The sequence below is a fragment of the Chiloscyllium plagiosum genome, unplaced genomic scaffold (genome assembly GCF_037043375.1).
Source record: "Chiloscyllium plagiosum isolate Xiang-an unplaced genomic scaffold, Cpla_swu_hap1 HiC_scaffold_6, whole genome shotgun sequence".
Classification (NCBI taxonomy): domain Eukaryota; kingdom Metazoa; phylum Chordata; class Chondrichthyes; order Orectolobiformes; family Hemiscylliidae; genus Chiloscyllium; species Chiloscyllium plagiosum.
Genome location: NW_028270144.1, coordinates 28,390,093 through 28,412,861, shown reverse-complemented (window position 1 = coordinate 28,412,861; position 22,769 = coordinate 28,390,093). Strand labels below are relative to the sequence as shown.

The following is a 22,769-nucleotide window of genomic DNA, read 5'->3' as shown; positions in this document are numbered from 1 at the left end:
GATACGAGTGAAGGAGGACCAAATGGGTGTTCTGGGAGGAACAGTCCTTGAGGAAGACTCACAATGGAGGGGAGGGGAATATGTGTCCAGTGCTGATATCCCACTGAAGGTGGTTAATTATCCTCTGGACGTGGATGCTGCGTGGCTGGTAAGGGAGGACAAAGGGTCTCTATCACTGTTTTAGGAGGGATAGGAGGGGCTAGGGCTGAAGTATGGGACATGGGTCAGACAAAGTTGAATCCCATTTTGAAACAAAATGAATATGTATAATTTACTTCTCTGTCAAAAATCATATACACGGTAAGTTTATATATACATTTAATGAACATAATCCATTTATTATTTAACATTCAATGTGACATAAAATGCTCTCAAACATGACTTATATATTTAATTTGCAAGTGATGGGATGCTTGATTTTTAAGATAAACAGAATTTACATCATTAAATTTATATGTAGTTGTGATCATTTTCCATGGCTATTCTTAAAAGTGAGCATCCCAAATAACAAGTGCTGTTTTTACACTAGAAAACAACAAGTTATAAATGGAATCCAACTGCTGAGTAGATCACCATACTCATTGATTTATATAGCAATTAGCAACTACACTGTTTTATACTAATGGTTGCATCTTCCTGTTAACAGATGAAAGATGAAGGAATGGGAGAGATATATTTCTTAATGTAGGAATAAAATTGGGACCAGGTTTTTGTGGAGTAGCAGAAATAAAGTTAATAATTAATTGCGAATACATGAGAGCAAAGAGGCTTGAATAAGAGAAAATAACTTGTCAGGAGGCTACATCCCTTTGTATTTGAAGACATCATTTTCAAAAGTTTCAACTGGTTAGAACTGATGGGAATTGAATTGTGACAATGCAAACTACTTAAAAATCCAACTCCACCTCAAGGTGTAGGTGAGGGAACCAATTAATCATCCTCAGAGGTTGGGTGGTCTGTGGAAAGGGTGACTCAGTACAATCCAGATCCATCAAAATCTGTTATAATCTAAGAAAGACATTAACAAATGTAGATTACTAGACAATGACACCATAGACAGACCTGAAAAGAATGATTTGAAAATACAATTGGAACCAGTTATATCTCAAGGACACCTCCTCCAGCACTATCTCCTTTTAACTTTGTGTATTTTTGAGATCCCTAGTGACCACACATGAAGGTCATACACTTCATGTTATTGTTCTTAGTTTTCTCGGATTTGACAGAGAGCAAGATTTATTTCTTTAATGAAAAATCTTGTGATTGGGGCCTTATTGCTTACAGTAAAAATAATTAACACTGTTTTAATTGGAGAAAGGAATATCCTTGTATTAATATAAACTCAAAATGTTGTTGTAATCAATTGAGGAGGCTTAAGAAAAGGAGACAGCTCACCCCCGCTCATCTGCTTATTACAAGCTATGAAGCCTCGATCATCAGACTCTGTTGTTAATTTTAAAACAGAAAAGTATTCTTTAATATAGTACATACCAGAATGTCTTTTCAGCAAATTTCTAATGTTGAATGTTATTTCATAGATTTCAAAACTATAAGCTATTGATTCCATTTCCTGAATAAAGTCAACAAGCCAATACATTTTATTTGGGAAAAGACCGTGAATTCAATCACAACTGTCAAATGGTTAATGTATGAAAAAAGTTCCATCTATTGCACGTAAAACAGTCAGGAAAGAAAAACATTACTTGTGGTAGAGCAGCAATCTGTCTTCTTAGGTTGCGCTATCAATTACAATTTATTAATTAGCTTTGAACAAACATCAAAAAAATGCATTACACAAGCAACACATTATTGCAACTGAAGTGAACTTGTATCTATTTTGCTGTTAAGAATGGGGATGCAATCCAATCTAGAAGACATTTTTTTTCCCTATTGAGGTACTTTGTGCATCAGTAATGGGAAGTGGGAGCTGATTGAAGCTGTAAATATCCCCTTCTTTTTCTATTTAGTGACATTGCAACAGGAAATTTAACAAAAACTATGGAAATTTGCATTTTTGGTGTACTATTTCCTGCAAGCTCAGCTTGGTAGGAGATTAATTGAAATGTTCTGAGGTGTGAACAGCATGTTGCAATTTGTGTGTTGTCCTTCAACTTGGAGACCAGCACAATGGTAGCAAAGAGTTTCCTTGATACATTTCAAAGAAAACAAGTATATTCTCCCTAATTGGGCAATATAGAGATGAAATTTTAACAAGCTACCTGCTGTACTGTATATTCTGCAATATACATCTGCATCCCTGAAAATGATCCATACTTGTATTAGCTTCAACACTTTGTTGACTTTTCTCAATGGGACAAGCTTTTGATCTGATGCTTTTCAACCACCAGTCTTTTCTTCAGGCATTGAAAGCACTCAGCTACTGTATGTAAGATCCCAGTATATCAGCAGTATAACTGCTAATGATCAGGAACCATACAAAAGCTATAAAGTCAAAAGCCATTAGAAATGAGATAAATGGAGAAAATGGTTCTGGTAAACTAATTATACAAATGTGTAGTTTATTACTGTTGATTTCAATAAATACTAGTTGCATACCTATGATCTATTACAATTCATTACTCTGTTTCGTTCCACAGACTGCCAAGGAACAGGAAACTAAAGTAATTATTTATCTGAAATCGCCATATGAGAATATTAAGCTCTTTTTATTATTTTTCCAGTAATGTAATTATTTCTGGTTCTGAATAGTAATATAAACACACTAATCATTTAGTTCTTAAAATCCTTTGAAGTCTATTAAAAATACTTTGGTTTGAAAATTTTCAAACAAACCACATGTTCTATCAAATCAATCTAACCAGCAGAAGAATATTAGCAAAATATTAAATGGCTTGTGATCAGATGTTAAGCATCTAATAAGAAGCAGCTGTGGTTTTTAACTTGGCTCTGAAGTTGTTGAAGTCCAAATAAAGGGGCACCTTTGCAATTAAAGTCATCTGCCTTCTTTGAAAAGCAAGCTGCCTATCACTGCAAAATTAAAGGCAAGTTTATTACTTTGTGTTTGAGCTTCAGGGATTAATTGAGTTTCATTTGCAAAGTTCTCCTGAACAAAGGCTCCTATGAAAGAGAAAACATGGATTCAATAGTTTGTTACATGCTAACACAGTCATATAATTCCAAAAAATGACTTTTGAGATAGATAATCTACCTCAACTCATTCGCCCATGCTGTCAGAATTTTCAATTAATCATACAATATTCATTGGAAATTTCTTTTAATGCCACAAATCACCCACAAAGTTAATGGTGGGATCAGAAAATAATAAAGGTTAATTAAGTTGAAACTTGATCACTGAAACCAGTTAGCTTGGAAGCTGTAAACTTCAGTAGGTGGTGCTGTCTTCTTGTTTTACTTGAAGTGGAACCACAAGGTCATTCTCTCTATTGATAAATCACACTACTGTGATACGTAAATGACAGCTCAAACTAACATCAAGCTAGATGGCGGAGAACAAAAGACTATCAACCAACCATTTTCTTGACACTTTTATTCAATCATCAGAAGATTGCTTACGACAGGGATACCAGCTGTTTTGTCTTCATCTTTCCACATTTGATAAAATGTGTCAACTCAAATTTTTGTAAATTCTTCACTTACCACTGCTGCAGCCACTAGTAATGCTCAGCATATGTATTTCACATGGGCAGATTGCAGAGGCAGGTCAAATCTTTCTGTTACCCAATAAAGGTCAATGTGATTCTGAAAACAACATTAAGTAAGCTAAAATAACTCTGAAAATCAAAGAATAAAGGTCATGTAACTCAAATGAATTGAACACAAACATAATCTCATTTTGTCCAAAATATATAAAATAAAATGTAGCCATTAAACTGAATGCACACTTACTTATTTCTTATGTTATAAACATAATTTGAATAGTGGTAGCTTTGGTAGTTTGGGTGTAATACAATTAGAATTAATTTTTTGGTCAGCAGAAAAGCTATAGTCCGTTTGTGAAAGTAATTTTAAGTTCATAGCAAGCCGAGAGGCTGGGTAGTTCTCTATTAAAAGACATTTTGCTGTCTCTAGTGTATTGAAGAAACTAAATAGTGCTAAAGATAAAATACTTTCTACGCAAAATTTGTTGCATAATAATGCTGTGCTGGACTTTTCAATCAAAAATCTAATTGCTCAATGTAACATTGAAGTACTTTGCAAAATTAGTTAGTAGTGATATTTGAAATGATTAATAGACAGTGTAGGACTGGCATGATTATGGTAGTATATCAGGATCTATTACAGTTGTTACTTCACGTGTGTAATCTGAAAGCCAGTTATCCTTTTTGTGAATTGGACGTAATATCAATGGCGCCACATTTTTTATTATTCATTCATGCCATGTATTCACGGTTGTCTAGGCCAGCATTTATTGCCCATTTATTGCCCAAACTTAATTGCATTCAAGAAGGTGGTTTTGAGCTCCCTGAGATCATGAAATTTGCCAGTGGTATCTTTGTTTGCACTGTCAAATATAAAAAGACAATAGGGAAGCAAATTGAAGAGCAGAGTAGAGCACATCAATTACTAAATTAATTAATTACATTAATTGCATAATAAATTCATCAATTACATGATAGGAACATAATGCTATTTGCATAACAAGGTGAGAAAACAAATAAACCATTCAAGACTGGGGCCCCAAAAAGAAGTACCATGTTTGACGAGGGTAAAAATGCAGAAGAGGGAGAGGAAGAGGGTATTAATAAACCATAAAGGAAGATAGATGAAAGTGATTGTGGCCTAGTGTGGGAAGAGGAGGTTGTTTTGAGTGAAACAGAAGTCACAGATATTGTCAATCATTCTCAGTCCAGAGAACATCATCTGGACTGTGAATATAGTAATGTGAATATGGACTGTTAAACTTTACACATCGCTCTCTCAAATTTGGCCACGTTCTAGACTTTGTCAACTAGATTTGATTGGGCAAATTCCTGGAGTTCAAATTGTCGGTAGAAGGTTGAGTAAACATCAGATCAGGGACTAAAATATGTTTACCATATAAAATTAGAAAACAGAAGTATTGTAGGAAATAAAAACACTAATCTATAATGCAATGTTAATAAATTATTATTCATTTTTCTTTTAAAGGTACAAGCTAAAATCTTGAGATGTTTTCGGTAGATTACTGCCATCAATCCTTTCTGTTGGTACTGATGGGGAGGAATGCCCACCTGATGTCCTAAGCAGAAGATTGACATAATTTTGAAGAAGCATGAATAGGTTTATTACATATTACTTAATAGCTAGTTATAGTACATCTGAGATTCTTAATGATCTTTTGTGAGACATTTGGCTCAACTTAAGTAAACGCACTAATATGTTAGCTACATGCTTCTTTTGCCAAGAAAAAATGGTGAACATCTGGAGAACTGGTAAGCTCCTCCGAGGAACAATCCCATTTATTGTGCTGGGAGAAGCTTATCTTGGATCATCAGTTGACCTTTTCAGGTTCTAATTGTTCCATTCAATAATTCAGAAAATCCATTTGCACTGGAACAGTTTTCTGAAGTAAAAAATAAATACATGGACACTAGTAGTATCTAAGATCAAGTAAACGATATCAGTGAGCATTGGTTTGGAGTATCTAAACAACAGTATGTGTGCATGGTAACTTTGACTTTAATTGCAAATTTTTTGAACCTTAAACACCGTTAGATTTATTTCCCTTGTTGCAGCTCTAGCAAACTGGAATTTCTTCAGCCTTCGCCTTAGTTTCACTGTCTTCATAAATAGTTGCCTTGTTCTCCCATTTTTCACCTCCTGAATGATGTCTCTCATGGACATAGGTTCTGCTTCATGTTCTTGTTTTGGATACCATTGCATGCCTACATAATAGGACCTTGCAGGATTGTCCAATCAGATGAATCTTTCCAGTAACTGGATAGTGGAGTGCCTTCCTTGTATCCACCTGGTGGATATTTGCATTAAGCAGTGCTTCACTAATTTTGGATATCAGTTTCATAATTGAAAATGTGGCAGAATATCCTAGTCTCACAGATGCTTTTGCCTTGACTAGATAATGCATTAAATAATCTTAGCACTATACACTGTCGGAAGACAAATGTGTACTGGTGGCTTCCCATCTGTGTGGCATTATGGGATGCTACTATGCACGTACAACCTGGATATTCATTAGATAAAGCTCCTTCTCATTTATGACAAAACAGCATTTTCAAAAGGAGCCATTTTAATATCCTTTGGGAATCTAGTCACCCAAGAAATTGTAGCCTTCATCTCTGTAACTGGTAACATTGATAATGCCAAGATTGCTAGTTCTCTGTTGATAAAATGGGGCAGGGTGTGAAACCAGCATTGGAACTGATACTTTCAGTTGCCTGACAAACAGGTGAAATTAAAACCATCCACTATACTGTTTCTAAACAAAATGACAAGCTTCAAAACAGTGACTGTGCTACACTTCACAGCAGTCCATTATTATGTGAAACATCATCTCAACACCAGGGAATTCCTTCAGCCAACATAATAAGTACAAGCAAGTCATAAACTTAACCTGTGTTTAATAGATCTGTGTTCCTTGTTGAACTGTTTACATAATGTCATCTTATAGCATAGAGGCAGCACAAAATCATGTCCCCATGCCTTTGTAACTTTCCTAGTTAGCATAAAATCCAGTCCTTCTCAAAATTCTTTTAAAAAATCAAAGATTTGTAATGAGGCAATTGACTTTCTAGATGTTGACTAAAACATTGGAAATCAGGCCTGACTGAAACATAGCTGAATGACTGAGACAGAGAAACATTATTAACTCTGGTATTCTGGTCATGTGCTAACTATAGCTCCAATTGCCCGATATATTAACACTGCTGTTGAATAACATCATAAATATTGAAAATTCCACTAAACACAAGAAATGTTATTGGAAGGAGTGGTGTGGGAGTGAAGAAAGAACTGGAATAAATTTATAACATTCATAAACATTAAAAACAATTTACACTGTTATCATCCAATGTGTAATCATGCACATGACTAAGTAAAGACATTGGTTTTGGTTTAATTTCTGTGGATACTTTGACGTTGGTAGATTAAGCAATCACCAATCCTCTGATATAAATTACATGTTGTAATTTTGTCAAGCCATTGCATGTTATATCATTCACTTGGACAAGATTGTTCTGGAAGTTTGATTAGCAAAAGATGGACTTGGCTTGGAATTATTCATGCACCACCAGTTTATCTGGTAGCACTTTTTCCTCTAAGCAAATATTATGAGTCTTTGCTCATAATATCCATTGAGCAGCTTAACAAAAGCTCTTAAGGGGATGACAATTCTGTTCTTCTCACTAAAACTTTCTTCGAAAATAGGCAACAGATTTAGATAGAGGATCTGTATCAGCGTGGGCTTGGAGGACCGAAGGGCCTGTTCCTGAGCTGTAATGTTCTTTATTCTAAAAGTCCACTTCAACCCAATAACACTGACTCCCCACCGCTCCCCCACTGTCTGAGTAGATTCCTGTCTTGTATCCAATATGTTGCAGAATGTTTGGAGAAATGTATTTGGATCAGTACTGAATAACTTGCTACAGTCATGAGACTCTAACTTTGCTGTAACTTGCTTCCACTTTAGTTTGTAGCAGCCAATAAAGGCATTACATAAAACATGATATCGGAAGGGTGAAGATAGATTGAATGTAGCTTTATGAACTTTGAGAAAGCCAGCTCAGTAATTAAGCCATGGGGAATAATTAAAATAGTAATCTGCCAGTTTGAAGTCCTTTTCAAAAAAAACCTTTATAGTTGAGATATTAATCCAGCGACACTGAAGTCATGGCAATATATTTCCAGTGGGTGGCAAAGAGGGAAACTTGCAGGTGGTTGTGTTCTCATGTGTATGTCCTTCTAAACAAAGAACAAAGAAATTTTACAGCCCAGGATCAGGCCCTTTGGCCCTCCAAGCCTGAACCGATCCAAATGTACTGTCAAAACCTGTCGGTCAATTCCTAAGTATCTGTATCCCTCTACTCCCCACCTACTCATGCATCTGTCCAGACACGTCTTGAATGAATCTACCGTGCCTGCCTCTACCACTTCTGTTGGCAACGCGTTCCAAACACCCACCGCCCTCTGTGTAAAGTACTTGCCGCGTGTATCCCCCTTAAACTTTCCACCTCTCACCTTGAAAGTGTGACTTCATGTTATTGAATCCTTCACCCTGGGAAAAAGCTTGTCTCTATCTACACAGTCTATACCCTTCATGATTTTATAAACCTCAATCAGGTCCCCCCTCAAACTCCTTTTTTCTAATGAAAATAAATCTAACCTACTCAACCTTTCTTCATAGCTAGCACCTTCCATACCAGGCAACATCCTCGTAAACCTTCTCTGCACCCTCTCCAAAGAGTCCACATCCTTTTGGTAATGTGGCGACCAGAACTATACACAGTATTCTAAATGCGGCCAAACCAATAACTTGTACACTTTTAACATGACTTGCCAGCTCTCATACTCAATACCCCGTCCAATGAAGGCATGCATACTATATGCCTTCTTGACTACTCTATCCACCTATGCAGCCAGCTTCAGGGTACAATGGACCTGCACTCCCAGATCTCTTTGCCCATTAACTTTTCCCAAGGCTCTTCCGTTCATTGTATAATTCGCTTTAGAATTAATCTTGCCTAAATGCATCACCTCACATTTGTCTGGATTGAAAACCATCTGCCATTTTTCCATCCAACTCTCCAGTCTATCTATATCCCCCTGTATTCTCTGAAAGACCCTTATGCTTTCTGCTCCTCCACCAATTTTTGTGTCATCTGCAAACTTGCTGATCATACCAACAGTGCCCTCTTCCAGATCATTTATGTATATTACAAACAACAGTGGCCCCAACACTGACTCCTGTGGAACACCACTGGTCACCTTTCTCCATTTCGAGAAACTCCCTTCAACTACTACTCTCTGTAGATGGTAGTGATCAGAGGTTGGACGATACTGTCAAAGACTCTTGATGAATTTCAGCAGTGCATTTTGTTGATGGAACACATTGCTGCTACTGAACATGGTGATGGGAGGGACTGAAAATTTGTGGATTAGGTGTCAATCATCATCACTCCCTCTGCTACTGATACACAGCAGCAGCAGGGTGTACCATCTAAAGGATCTACTGCAACAATTCATCAAGGCAGCACCTAGAAAGACAAGGGTAGTAGACATATGGGAACTTCGTCACTTGCAAGTCCTCTTCCAAGTCACAGCCCATCTTAATGTTGAGCTATATCATCTGTTCTTTCACTGTTGCGCGGTCAAAATACTTGAATTCCCTCCCTAATAGCACTGCAGATGTATCTACATGATATAAACTGCACAGTTCAAGAAAGCAACTGAGTAACACATTCTGCAGGGCTGACGAAATGAATTTTAAAAAATCATCTGCAAATCTCCTCTTGAGTATCCAAGGTTTGAATGTATTTTATTCCGCCATCCTTTATTAGGTAATCTTATTTGTAGAATTTATGCAAAAACTTTGCAACACAATGACTCGATCACCGTTGCAATATTGTTTCCATTTTGGTCACTGTTTCACATTACGAAGAATGTGGAGAAGCTCAGACAGAAGATTACAGAAAGTTGAGTTTGTGACTCTTAAAAGAATGAACAGGGAAACTATTTGCAACAGCAGACAATAAACCCCAAACAATAATCTCTATTACTCAAAGTAACTGAAGCAGTTGTAAATAGAAAGACAATTTTAAAATAAATGTCAATATTCGATTGGGAATAAGCTGCAAAAACAAAGAGTCATTCAAAATTAAATGTTATGGTGTTCGTGCTTGTCAAAGTCATTAGAACGCGGGAGTCCATTCAGTCCAAAAGGCGAAAGTGAGGACTGCAGATGCTGGAGATTAGAGTCGAGAGTGTGGTGCTGGAAAAACACAGCAGGTCAGACAGCATCTGAGGACCAGGAAAATTGACATTTCAGGCAAAAGCCCTTCATCAACCATTCCTGATGAAGGGTTTATACCCGAAACATTAATTTTCTTGCTTCTTGGATGCTGCCTGACCTGCTGTGCTTTCCCAGCATCACACATTCAGTCCAGAAATCCTATTTAAAACAAGGAAGAATTTCAACATTTCCAGTAAACTTTTGAGCTTTTTGATTTTTTTCAAAAAATGTTTTTGTTTAATTTTCAAACAAAATAAATTAACAAAAATATTTAGCAATAAATGTTCAGAAATAATGTTTTGGTGAATTTGAAGTTCATCAAGGGAAACAATGTTAGTGCTGCAGAATATGACAATTTCAGGTCCCCACGTGGAGTACAGCACAATTAGATGCAAAGTATCCCTTCCAAAAGATGGTGGGGTGGGGGAGGGTGCATTCCCACATATCCTCCTCTTGCCTCTTTTTTTATGGCTATATGTTTGTTCACCATTTGAGTTTTAGTTCTGAAGTCAAGTTCTGCCCAAACTCTCAATGTCTTTTCTTTCTTCAGTTGCTGACTGGCCAAAACCTTGTATTTTTCTAGAATCTTATATTTTTCTTTCCAATTTCCACTGTTTTCAGCTTTATTCTGCTCTTTCAGATTTAATCAGCAAAATCTTGCACTCAAATAACAAAATATGGCTCAACTATGTATAAACTTGCCAAATATTTTAAGCTGCAGCATTTTAAATGTGTTGACTTTACATCTAGAAATTGTGGCTCTACTTTCTTCATTTAGTTAAAAAGTCTTATTATTTCTCTGCCCAAATGTAATTTTCAAAGATGTTTACTTTGCTCTCTTGATATGTGAGATGTAACAATCTCGTCATAAAACAACTTTATTGTATTTGATGTGTTTACAAAGGTCATGTGTATTTACAACTAAATAAATCTCTGGATATCTTCAGAGCATAATCAAATTGAAAAAGCAATCATCTGCTATGCTTTCTTCACAAATATTCTTTTTTAATATTGTGATTACAGTGTTATTAAGTCCATAGATGTTATCGCAAATGAACTGTCCATATTTAATTAATCAAACTCCATCACAACACTGAACATTCGAAAAGGAGAAAGTACCCAGGATATTCTGATTTGTGTTGAATATATATTCACTTGTTCCTTGACAGTTGCCTCACTTCAAGTAAACTCTGCTAACAAAATCAAAAATGAAAGAGAGACAAATCCAAAGCATTCTTGAGGGAAATAACATGGAGTCCATATGATGGCAAAAAAAAAAGCAAAGCATCAAATGCACACACAAATATCGAGGAGCTTATAACGATGGGCAAAGAGTTATCTGGGAGAAGCAGGGAAGTGGGAACAGTTGCATTTTACAGTTTTTAAGAGACTGTTGGGTTGTGAGAATGAAAATATCTAAGTTCAACTGTTTATGTGTTGTCTTGATTTCTCTGTAATGGCGAAGAAACCGATGTCCCATAGTTATCAGTGAATCATTGTTGTTACTCCAAATTGCTTTTCATTGGTTGGTTTTTGAGCTTGACAGAAACTGGGAGAGAAGAGCTTCCAATAATCCTTGCTGTTATCAATCCTTGTGGCCTTGTTCAGAATCAAGCTTCTGAAACAAAGTTTGTTCGCATATCCCATGTTTAGCTCTTTTGCCTTTTTTAAATTGAACAGTTTGCAGATATCCTTTCATCGCCACCAGCTGTTATGCAAGAGATACAAGTTTCCTCATGGCTCTTTAACCTGGGAGTGCCCTTTGATTAAAAAAATGGTAATTCTGAGGCAGTCGACTTTGCATATTCCATCTGAGATACTTGGGCTTGTCAGATGATTATAATTACATCTCACAAAATCCTCCACATTTTTTAGCTCAGTTATTGAGATAGCTTTAATTTAATTACAGTTTATTTATGCTTACAGAATACACTTTACATTTGGTGAGCAACTGGTGAATGATAAAGATGGCTTTCCAGTACAATTTTCATAATATTTATTGATTGAAAAAAGGAAGGTAAATGCCACTTGAAATCGCAAATACCATTCATTTGACCTAAGTGCTGCAGAAATAGAAGAAGTTCCTGATGTCAACTATTGAATCTTCTATTTTCTTGTAAAGTGAGGGGAGCGAGACTATTTATTCGATGCTATCAAGAAAATGTTAACAAAATAAACTATCTTAATAGTTGTGTTGAAAAATCATTTGATGCCATTCTTTAGTTTGTTTTTAAATTAATTTTGGCTTATTATGTTGATAATAGTATCTCTTCTTGTAGCATAGCAGTCAGTTAGAGCCATACATCTCTAAACATAAATTTGACAATGAGGTCAATTTCTTTAGAGTTTCACATTGGCTCTGTTGATGAAGATAATGTATTCTTTACTCTTCCCTTTCGTTGAATGAATTTAGTACTGGGATAGACGAATATTTTATCTCTCAAAAAAATGAATCAATATGTTAAGTAGGCATCAAAGTGGACTTGAAGCCCAAGATGGACAATCGTTGTATTGAGTTGTACAGTAGGTTCAATTGAGAGAAAGTGAGGACTGCAGATACTGGAGATCAGAGTTGAGACTGTGGTGCTGGAAAAGCACAGCACCTCAGGCAGCATCTGAGGAACAGGAGAATAGACATTTTGGGCATAAGCCCTTCATCAGTAGGCTCAATTGGTCATGGACTCTAGCCCAGCTCCCATATCTTGTCACCGTGGTGTGGAGCTGTACTCAGATTTCACACTCATCCACTTCTGTTTCCTCAATATCCATAATGTCCCTTAGGACTTATTTGAATGTGGACAAGGACTCTCCTTCAATAGACAATAGACAATAGGTGCAGGAGTAGGCCATTCAGCCCTTCGAGCCTGCACCGCCATTCAATATAATCATGGCTGATCATTCCTAATTAGTATCCTGTTCCTGCCTTATCTCCATAACCCTTGATTCCACTATCTTTGAGAGCTCTATCCAACTCCTTCTTAAATGAATCCAGAGAGTGGGCCTCCACTGCCCTCTGGGGCAGAGCATTCCACACAGCCACCACTCTCTGGGTTCAAAAGGGTTTTTTTTTAATGAACAATTATTTCACCAGTATGTGTGCACTAACTCTTTGTTATCGAACTTTAATCTTATTATAAATGGGTCATTAATAACAATAAAAGAACACAGATTAGAAGATCTAGCTAACAAGATGCAACTTAAAAATATCTATCTTTTCATCTTTGTACAAATATTATACCATGCAATCACTAACACTACATTTTTTATTGAGGAAACATACTTGGAATGTTTGTGTTTCCTTGCTATTTATAATAATGCAAGGGCAATAAGTTATGGCAATGCTTCCACCAACTTGTGCATTGGAATAACTCTTCCATGGTCTGTTAATCTTCACAAAATTGAAGATGCATTATTTGCACAAAGCTTTACAGTGAAAAACATATGGATGATGAGGAAAGATGTCGGTGATAGTGAGTGAAGTCTGATTTACAACTGCAGGAGGTAGCATCAAAGCACAGCCTTAAATTGAAGTTCAATTGAAAATGCACTCTAACTGGTGTGACAGCATTTTATTCCATGTTCGTTTTACATAATGATGCAGAGATTAACAGGGTAGCTATGGTAAAATCTCAGTACAAATAGCATAAATTATCAAAAAATCATTGGTAAACATGGTAAAAAGCAGCAAAAATTGCTCTACCTTTTATATTTTTCACTTTTTTGGTATATGAAAAGCTATTAGGATATTTCCTCATCAACCTTATCTTTTAAATATTCTTGTGCATCTTAGCAGTAAAGAGTCATTAGACGACATGTTCAAATAGGTCAATTCATGATGGGCAATACTTCCTCGCCTTACCTGCGATACCTGAATACAAAGGAAGTCTAAAGTCTGTATATCTTGATATAGATGGTAGTTCTGTAGATTTCAAATATAATGGATGATGGCAGGTCCATTTTCACATAGAGATATGGGGTGGGTTAAGCTGTTTAAACATTATGGAACAAATATAACATGTTGCTTTTAATTGGCCAGTTTTGTTCACTTTGCGGTCAAAATATCGCCATTGCTAATATTAGTCACAAAATAAACATGCAGGGATGAAGATGCAATCTCAGTTGAAAAAAAACTAGCACATCAGTATTCTGTCAAATTGTAAAACTAGGACTGTAGACAGGGGTTTAAAACGAGGGTGGAGCAGAAGCGGTGGGGATGAAGAGAAAGGAAGTTTTAAAAAATCAGAAAGAAATGAGAGAACATATGTACAGGACAGTTAAGAGACAAACAATAATTAAGGTGTGACTAGATGGGACAGAAAATATAAATGGAAAAGTGCAGTGGAAATTACAATCAAAGCAAAACTGGTAAAAAGTTAAAGCTTAAGACTCTATCTGAACGCATGCAGCATTTGTAACAAGATAGATGAGGTCACAGCATAAATTGAAAAAAAATGCATTGATAACTATTACAGACACATGGTTGTAATGTGACCAAGACTGGAAAATCAAAATTCAAGGGAATTTGATGTTCCATAAAAATAGAACAAAAGGAAAAGGACAGCGCATTGTGTTGTTATAGAGTCGTAGAGTCATAGAGATGTACAGCATGGAAACAGACCCTTCGGTCCAACCAGTCCATGCCGAGCAGATATCCCAACCCAATCTAGTCCCACCTACCAGCACCCGGCCCATATCCCTCCAAACCCTTCCTATTCACATACTTATCCAAATGTTGCAATTGTACCAATATCCTCCACTTCCTCTGGCAGCTCATTCCACACACATACCACTCTCTGTGTGAAAGAGTTGCCCCATAGGTCTCTTTTATATCTTTTCCCTCTCACCCTAAACCTATGCCCTCTATTCTGGACTCCCCGATCCCCAGGGAAAAGACTTTGCCTATTTACCCTATCCATGCCCCTCATAATTTTGTAAACCTCTATAAGGTCATCCATCAACTTTTGACACTCCACGGAAAACAGCCCCAGCCTGTTCAGCCTCTCCGTATAGCTCAAATCCTCCAACCCTAGAAACATCCTTGTAAATCTTTTCTGAACCCTTTCAAGTTTCACAACATCCATCCGATAGGAAGAGGCCAGAATTGAATGTAATAAAGGAAGGATTTAAAGGAAGGATTCAGTGTGAATGGTATATGTGAAATAGGTGTAATAGATTGTGATGTGGAAGCAGTTCAGGTGGAAATAAGAAATAGCAATGGGAGAGTGTTATCTATAAGAGTTGCCTCACTGCGACAAAGTATAAATCAGGAAATAATGAAAGTGTGTAGAAATGGCAATACAATTGTCATAGGTGATTTAAATCTCTATATTAACTGGAAAAATCAGATGGACAAGGATAAAATGGAAGATGAATTTGTAGAGTTCATTAAGGAATCCAAGATGGAAGATTGGAAAAAATTGTGGCTGTAAGAGTTGCTCGTTTTTTGGAGGTATTTTAATTGTTGGAGGTGATTTTGTTGAATTCCAAGAGCAGCAATTTGTGTTTTATATGTTGTTGCATTATTTTGGAACTTTGGGGGAAAATACAGCACTTTTAAAAGGAGGAACACAGACAAAGGGAGCAACCACATGGTCAGTGAGGGAGAGAGAGAAACAAACCCACACTGCTGTCTGACACAGCAGTGAATCTGCACAGTGACTGCTTTTGCTCTTTGAGTTCATGTATCTCTGGACATCGGAGTGCGTCTGGGAAAAATTAACAAACAGAGAAATTCACAGCTGACCTTGGACGAACCTGTGTGGGAGAGCTCACAGCATAGGAACAGATAAGTGCATAATTTTAATATGTAACCTTGCTGTAAACTTACAGTAGTGAATAGAGTGGATTCTTTCTTGATTATCTATGTTTTGTTGAGATATCTCTCTTGATTAAATTTTTTAAAATATGAACGATAAGCTCTAAGTTAGCCTGGAGCAGTGTTTTTTTAAAAAGCAATAAGATGGAGATTGTGAAGGAGCAAAGCTAGCCTTGAGTAGAGTGATATGCTCCTCCTGTCGGATGTGGGAGTTTAGCGACAGTTTCCATGTTATTGAGGATTATGTCTGTAGTGTTTTTGGTTACAAATCCTATCAGATCGCATGGATCAGTTGGAGCAGTTGTTAGAGGCAATGCGGAATTTACAAGAGCTAGGGGATGTGATGGATGGCAGTTATAGAAAGGGAGAAAAACCACAGCTACAGTCAGGTGGATTGGTTAACTCCAGGAAAGGCAGGAGGGGTAGGCAGGTAGTGCAGGAGTCTCCTATGGCTATCGCCGTCTCAAACAAGTATGCTGTTTTGGAAAATGTAGGTTGTGATGGACTCTCAGGGTAATGTAGCATAAACAGCCAAGTTTCTGGTGTCAAGACAGGCTCTAATGCAATGAGGGGGACGTCGAGTTCCAAGTGTTCGATTGTGTTAGGGGACCCTGTAGTCACAGGCACAGACAGACGTTTCTGTGGCCAGCAGTGAAAAATCAGAATGGTGTGTTGCCTTCCTGGTGCCAGGATCAAGGATATCTCAGAGAGGGTGCAGAATATTCTCAAAGAGAAAAGGGACCAGCAGGAGATCATTGTGCACATTGGAACTAACGACATAGGAAGGGAAAAGGATAAGATTCTGAAGGGAGAATACAGAAAGTTAGGAAGGAATTTAAAAAGGCAGTCCTCGAGGGTAGTAATATCTGAATTACCCCTGGTGCTATGAGCTAGTGAAGGTAGGAATAGGAGGATAAAGCAGCTGAATGTGTGGCTGAGGAGCTGGTGCAGGGGAGAAGGGTTCACATTTTTGGATCATTGGAATCTCTTCTGGGGTAGAAGTGATCTGTACAAAAAGGATGGCTTGCACCTGAATTGGAAGGGGACCAATATACTGACAGGGAGATTTGCTAGAATGGCTTGGTTTAAACTAGTACAGTTAGGGGAGGTGGGACACCTAGGGAAATAGTGAGGAAAGAGATCAATCCAAGACTGGTACATTTGGGAAAAGGAGTGAGTTAAACAGTCAGGGCAGGCAGGGACAAAGCAGAGAACAAGGTAAGACTGATAAATTAAACTGCATTAATTCAGTGCAAGGGGCCTAACAGAGAAGGCTGATGAACTCAGGGCATGGTGAGGAACATGAGGCTGGAATATCATAACGATTACAGAGACTGGCTCAGGGGTGGACAGGACTGGCAGCTTAACGTTCCAGGATAAAAATGCTATTTGATAACTGACAGCATTACTGCTGTACTTAGGGAGGATATTCCTGGGAATACATCCAGGAAAGTTATTTGGGTGGAACTGAGAAATAAGAAAGGGATGATTATTTTATTGGGATTTTATTATAAATCTCCTAATAGTCAGAGGGAAATTGAGAAACAAATTTGGAAAGAGATTTCAGTTATCTGTAAGAGTAATAGTGTGGTTATGGTAGGTGAATTTAACTTTCTAAACATAGACTGGGATTGCCATTGTGTTAAGGGTTCAGATGGAAAGGAAGTTGTTAAATATGTACAAGAAAATGTTTTGATTCAGTATGTGCATGTACCTACTATTGAAGGTGCAAAACTTGACCTACTCTTGGGAAATAGGGCAGGTGTTAGTTGGGAAACACTTTGGGACCAGTGATCATAATTCTATTAGTTTTAAAATAGTGATGGAAAAGGCTATAATGGATCTTAAAGTTGAAGCTTTCAATTGGAGGAAGGCCAATTTTGATGTTATTAGGCAAGAACTTTCAAAAGCTGATTAGGGGTAGATGTTCACAGGTAAAGGGAAGGCTGGAAAATGGGAAACCTTCAAAAATGAGATAACAAGAGTCAGAGACGATATGTTCCTGTTAAGGTGAAAGGAAGGGCTGGTAGTTGTAGGAAATGCTGTACGACTAGAGAAATTGAGGTTTTGGTTAAGAAAAAGGGGGAAGCATATGTTCATGTACAGACAACAGGGATCAAGTGAATTCTTTGAAGAGTATAAAGGCAGCAGGACTATACTCAAGAGGAAATAAGGAGGGCAAAAAGGGGATATGCAATAACTTTGGCAAATAGAGTTAAGGAGAATCCAGAGGGTTTTTACAAATACCATTAAAGGGTAAGAAGGGAGAGAATAGGGCTCCTCAAAGATCAACAAGGCAGCCTTTGTGTGGAGCCGCAGGAGATGGGGGAGATACTAAATGAGTATTTTGCATCAATGGAGGAGGACATAGAAGATATTAAATTTGGGGAAATAGATGGTGACATCTTGAAAAATGTCCATATTACAGAGGAACAAGTACTGGATGCCTTAAGACATATAAAAGTGGATAAATCCACATGACTTGATCAGTTGTACCCTAGAACTCTGTGGGAAGCTAGGGGAGTGATTGCTGGGCCACTTGCTGAGATATTTGTATCATCGATAGTCATAGGTGAGATCCTGGAAGACTGGAGGTTGGCTAACATGGTGTTACTAATTAAGAAAGGTGGTAAGGAAAAAACAGGGAACTAAAAGCAGATGAGCCTGTAATCGGTGGTGGGTAAATTGTTGCAGGGTGTCCTGAGGGGCAGGTTTTACATGTATTTGGAAAAGCAAGGACTGATTAGGGATATTCAGCATGGCTTTGTGCGTGGGAAATCATGTCTCATGAACGATTGAGTCTTTTGAAGAAGTAATGAAGAGGATTGATGAGGGCAAAGCGGTAAATGTCATCTATATAGACTTCAGTAAGGTGTTTGACAAGGTTCCCCGTGGGAGACTGGTTAGTAAGGTTAGATCTCATGGAATACAGGGAGATCTACACATTTGGATACAGAACTGGCTCCAAGGTGGAAGACAGAGGGTGGTGGTGTAGGGTTATTTTTCAGACTGGAGGCCTGTGACCAGTGGAGTGCCACAAGGATCAGTGCTGGGTCCTCTACTTTTTGTCATTTACATAAATGATTTGGATGCGAGCATAAGAGGTGCAGTTAGTAAGTTTGCAGATGACACCAAAATTGGAGGAGTAGTGGACAGCAAAGAAGGTCACCTCAGAGTACTTTGGGATCTTGATCAGATGGGCCAATGGATGAGGAGTGGCAAATGGAGTTTAATTTAGATAAATGTAGGTGCTGCATTTTGGAAAGGCAAATCTTAGCAGGACTTATACACTTAATGGGAAAGTCCTGGGGAGTGTTGCTGAACAAAGAAACTTTGGAGTGCTGGTTCATAATTCATTGAAAATAGCGTCACAGGTAGATAGGATAGTGAAGAAGACGTTTGGCACGCTTTCCTTTATTGGGCAGTGCACTGAGTATAGGAGTTGGGAGGTCATGCTGTGGCTGTAAAGGACATTGGTTAGGCCACTGTTGGAACATAGCATGCAACTCTGGTCTCTCTTCTATCAGAAGGATGTTGTGAAACCTGAAAGAGTTCAGAAAAGATTTACAAGAATGTTGCCAAGTTTGGAGGATTTGAACTATAGGGAGAGCTGAATAGGCTGTGGGTGTTTTCCCTGGAGCGTCGGAGGTTGAGGGGTGACCTTACAGAGGTTCATAAAATCATGAGGGGCATTGATAGGATAAATAGACAAACTCTTTTCCCTGGGGTGGAGGAGTGCAGAACTAGAGGGCATAGGTTTAGGGTGAGAGGTGAAAGATATAAAAGGGACCTAAGGGACAACTTCTTCATACAGTGGGTGGTACGTGTATGGAATTGAGCTGCCAGAGGAAGCTCAGTGGAGGCTGGTACAATTGCAACATTTAAGAGGTATTTGAATAGGTATATGAGTAGGAAGGGTATAGAGGGCTATGTGCCAAGTGCTGGAAAATGGGACTAGATTAGATTAGGATATCTGATCGGCATAGATGAGCTGGACTGAAGGGTTTGTTTCCGTGTTGTACATCTTTATGACTCTATGACTGTTTCTTGGAGTAGTATGCTGCACAACCTACATGAGGACAGGCTATATAGATCCAATGATGTGAAATGTGGTTAAATTAAGAATAGATAGGAGTTTACGGGAATCACAGCATGTCACACATGCAGATTGAAGGAGAACAACCCAGGTCTTAAATCAGTATCATCAACTTAACTAAGAACAATTCCAGAGATAAGGATGAAGAATTCTCTCAAGCGGGCTGGAAAAATAGATTCAAAGGAAGATTAGTAGATGAGCAGTGGCAAACTTTTAAGCAGGTCTTACATAATGCTCAGCAAAGATTTATTCTGGTCAAAAAAGTGAACTCAGAGAGAAGGCTGAACCACCTGTTGTTAACAAAGGTATTTGAGGAGAGTATCCTACTATAAACTAAGACATAGAAAATGGCAAAAACTAGTGGGATACTAGAGTATTCAGAATATTTTAGGAACTGGCAATGGATGACTCAGAGAGCAAATTAAAAAGAGAGAAAGTTGATTATAAAAGTAAATTGGAAAGAAACATAAAAACAAAGCAAGAGCTTCTGTGAAGGAAAGTAGCTAAAATGTGTTTGGGACTTTTGGAGGAAACAATTGGGAAATTTAAAAGGAGAGTGCGGAATGGCAGGTAATTCAAACTATTATGTTACATCTGCCCCAGGGAGCTGTGGAGGTTAGGCCACGAAAAGTACTTCAAGCAGTGGGAGACTGATTTTTGAAAATATTGTAGAGTTGAGGCCATGAGGAGGTGGTATGAAAGAAGAGTTGAAGACTGGGGCAGAACAGTCTCATTCTTATAGAATGGCAGGGCAAACTTGCCAGCTAACTGTCTACTTCTTCTCTACTTCCTACGCTCCAAGACTCCAAACAATTGCAGTAATAGTTTTGGACTAATTAAACTAGGTAAAAACAAGGACTGTAGATGCTGAAAACCAGAGTCTAGATTAGAGTGGTGCTGGAGAAGCACAGCAGGTCAGGCAGCATCCGAGGAGCAGGAAAATCGACGTTTCGGGCAAAAGCCCTTCATCAGGAATAGACAACAATTAAAATACACATAATCAAAAATCTATTCCTGATGAAGGGCTTTTGCCCGAAACGTCGATTTTCCTGCTCCTCGGATGCTGCCTGACCTGCTGTGCTTCTCCAGCACCATTCTAATCTAGTTTTGGACTAATGTCAATGTATCATTTTCTAGTACCTGAAGAAATATACATTAGTTGCATTGAATTTGCAATGCACCTATAAAGCCATTTAGCCCTGTTGGTGTTTGTACCCAACCAAGCTTTCTACTCATCCCACTTTAATTAATGATACCAGCATATCCTTATCCTCTTCATCTTCTCATGTACACATATAACATCCCTTTCAATGTATTTATGCCATTCTCTTTATCTTAAAATATACAATTGTCCTTTTGGATCTTACAGCAATGACACACCTTGAACCAAGTAAGATTGGAAAAAATATAATTGCTGTTCAATATCTGCATAATCCTTGTGGTTAGTCTGTAAGATTCTGTTTGCCTTAGACACATATATGTAAAAGAAACTGGATATGGCATAGATTTTTGATTAAGTGTATTTTAATTGCTGTTATTGGAACATAGTTTATTTTGAATATACTTAATATTTATCATAAGAATTTAACATTCCTGATACAAGTGGATGAATACTAAAAGCATTCTTTTGCCCTATTTTAGCAAATGCATCGAACCATTTAAAATAAACAGGCTGATGTCTGCCTGGAGCTGAAGGACTTCTTATTTTGAGGGTCTATTGTGCAAGCATATAGTCACAGCTCTCTATGTTTGTACTGTGTGAATTAATAGTGTTACGTGCCAGTGAATCCACTTTTTCTTCTTCAGTGGGTTGACAGCTGAAGTTGATCCAAATCCTAATGTGAATTGGTTGATCCACTCTGGTGGTTTCAGGTTTCCCCAGTTTAGACCTATTAAGTCAATTAAGTCTATACAATCTCTCATCTGTTCACATGAGTTGACCAATTGAGTCACTGAGATGAGAAATTTTCGAATGGCTCTTTGTGGAATATTATTACATTATGCAGATATTCTATCCTATCCTTGTCATTTGACCTTTCACGCTTACAAAGATAAAACTTTAAGACATATTAAATCTTATAATGATTATTCAGATAGTAAAAAGAATCAAAATTGTGAAGCAAAGTCTCTGTCAATCAATAAAGCTTTCTGAACATCAAAGTTTTGCTTTGTGCTCTAACAGAAATGATTCAAACATATCCTTGCAGGTATTTTTTGTTTCAGTAGCACAAAAGTACAGTATGCCATCAAAACCATCAATGACTAGTTTCTATCCAGATATATACAGAAATACGAGAACAGATAAACACTCTAACACACCCCACAGTTTTAATGTATAAGGCAATGTGCTCATATAGACTATTTTTTGACTAAGGGGTGTTAGTCCCAGAACTGGTTATAAAACAAAGATTCTGAAAGGTGTTTTTTAAACACTTACCCTTTCGGTAATTGGAGGGTTTCCCTGTCTCGGGCTAGTTTTGAGTTCAAGTTAACTTTGCTGTCACGGGTATATTGCTCTCAGGCCCCCTATGAGCAAGTGTTTTTTTTAAATCTCAGGACAGATATCTTTGTCTGCAAGCCATGCTTCTGTCAGCACAAAAATCTAGATGTGTTTTATCACAAGGATGGAAATTTTTTGTCAATTAGCCAGGTTCTAGATTAGCCATTCAGTCTGAAGACTGTTCTGTGTTCCTGATAGCATAACCTTTTGTATGTTCTTAGTTATTATACAATTACATTGTTAAATTTTGTCTACACTTGATAAACTTTGCTGCTATTCATTAACTCAATCTCGTAATCTTACCTGATGTTTGCATTTCTATTGAATATTAAACATCTAAAGTAAATGTGTTTCAAGGGGTTGATTCACATGTTCTCAATTAGGTGAGCTCAACCAAATTAAACCAATTGAAGATTAAACCAACCTCTACACA

At 37.6% G+C, this 22,769-nt stretch overlaps 1 long non-coding RNA gene across 1 annotated transcript; it reads right to left on the bottom strand.

Annotated features, from left to right (window-relative positions):
• Positions 1-324: 324 nt before the first annotated feature.
• On the bottom strand, positions 325-22,383 carry LOC122551119 (uncharacterized). Its single transcript, XR_015757338.1, has 3 exons — positions 22,274-22,383; positions 3,619-3,720; positions 325-3,078 (listed from the first exon to the last, which is right to left on the bottom strand). It is a non-coding gene; the product is annotated as an uncharacterized LOC122551119 (long non-coding RNA).
• Between the last annotated feature and the right edge of the window lie 386 nt (positions 22,384-22,769).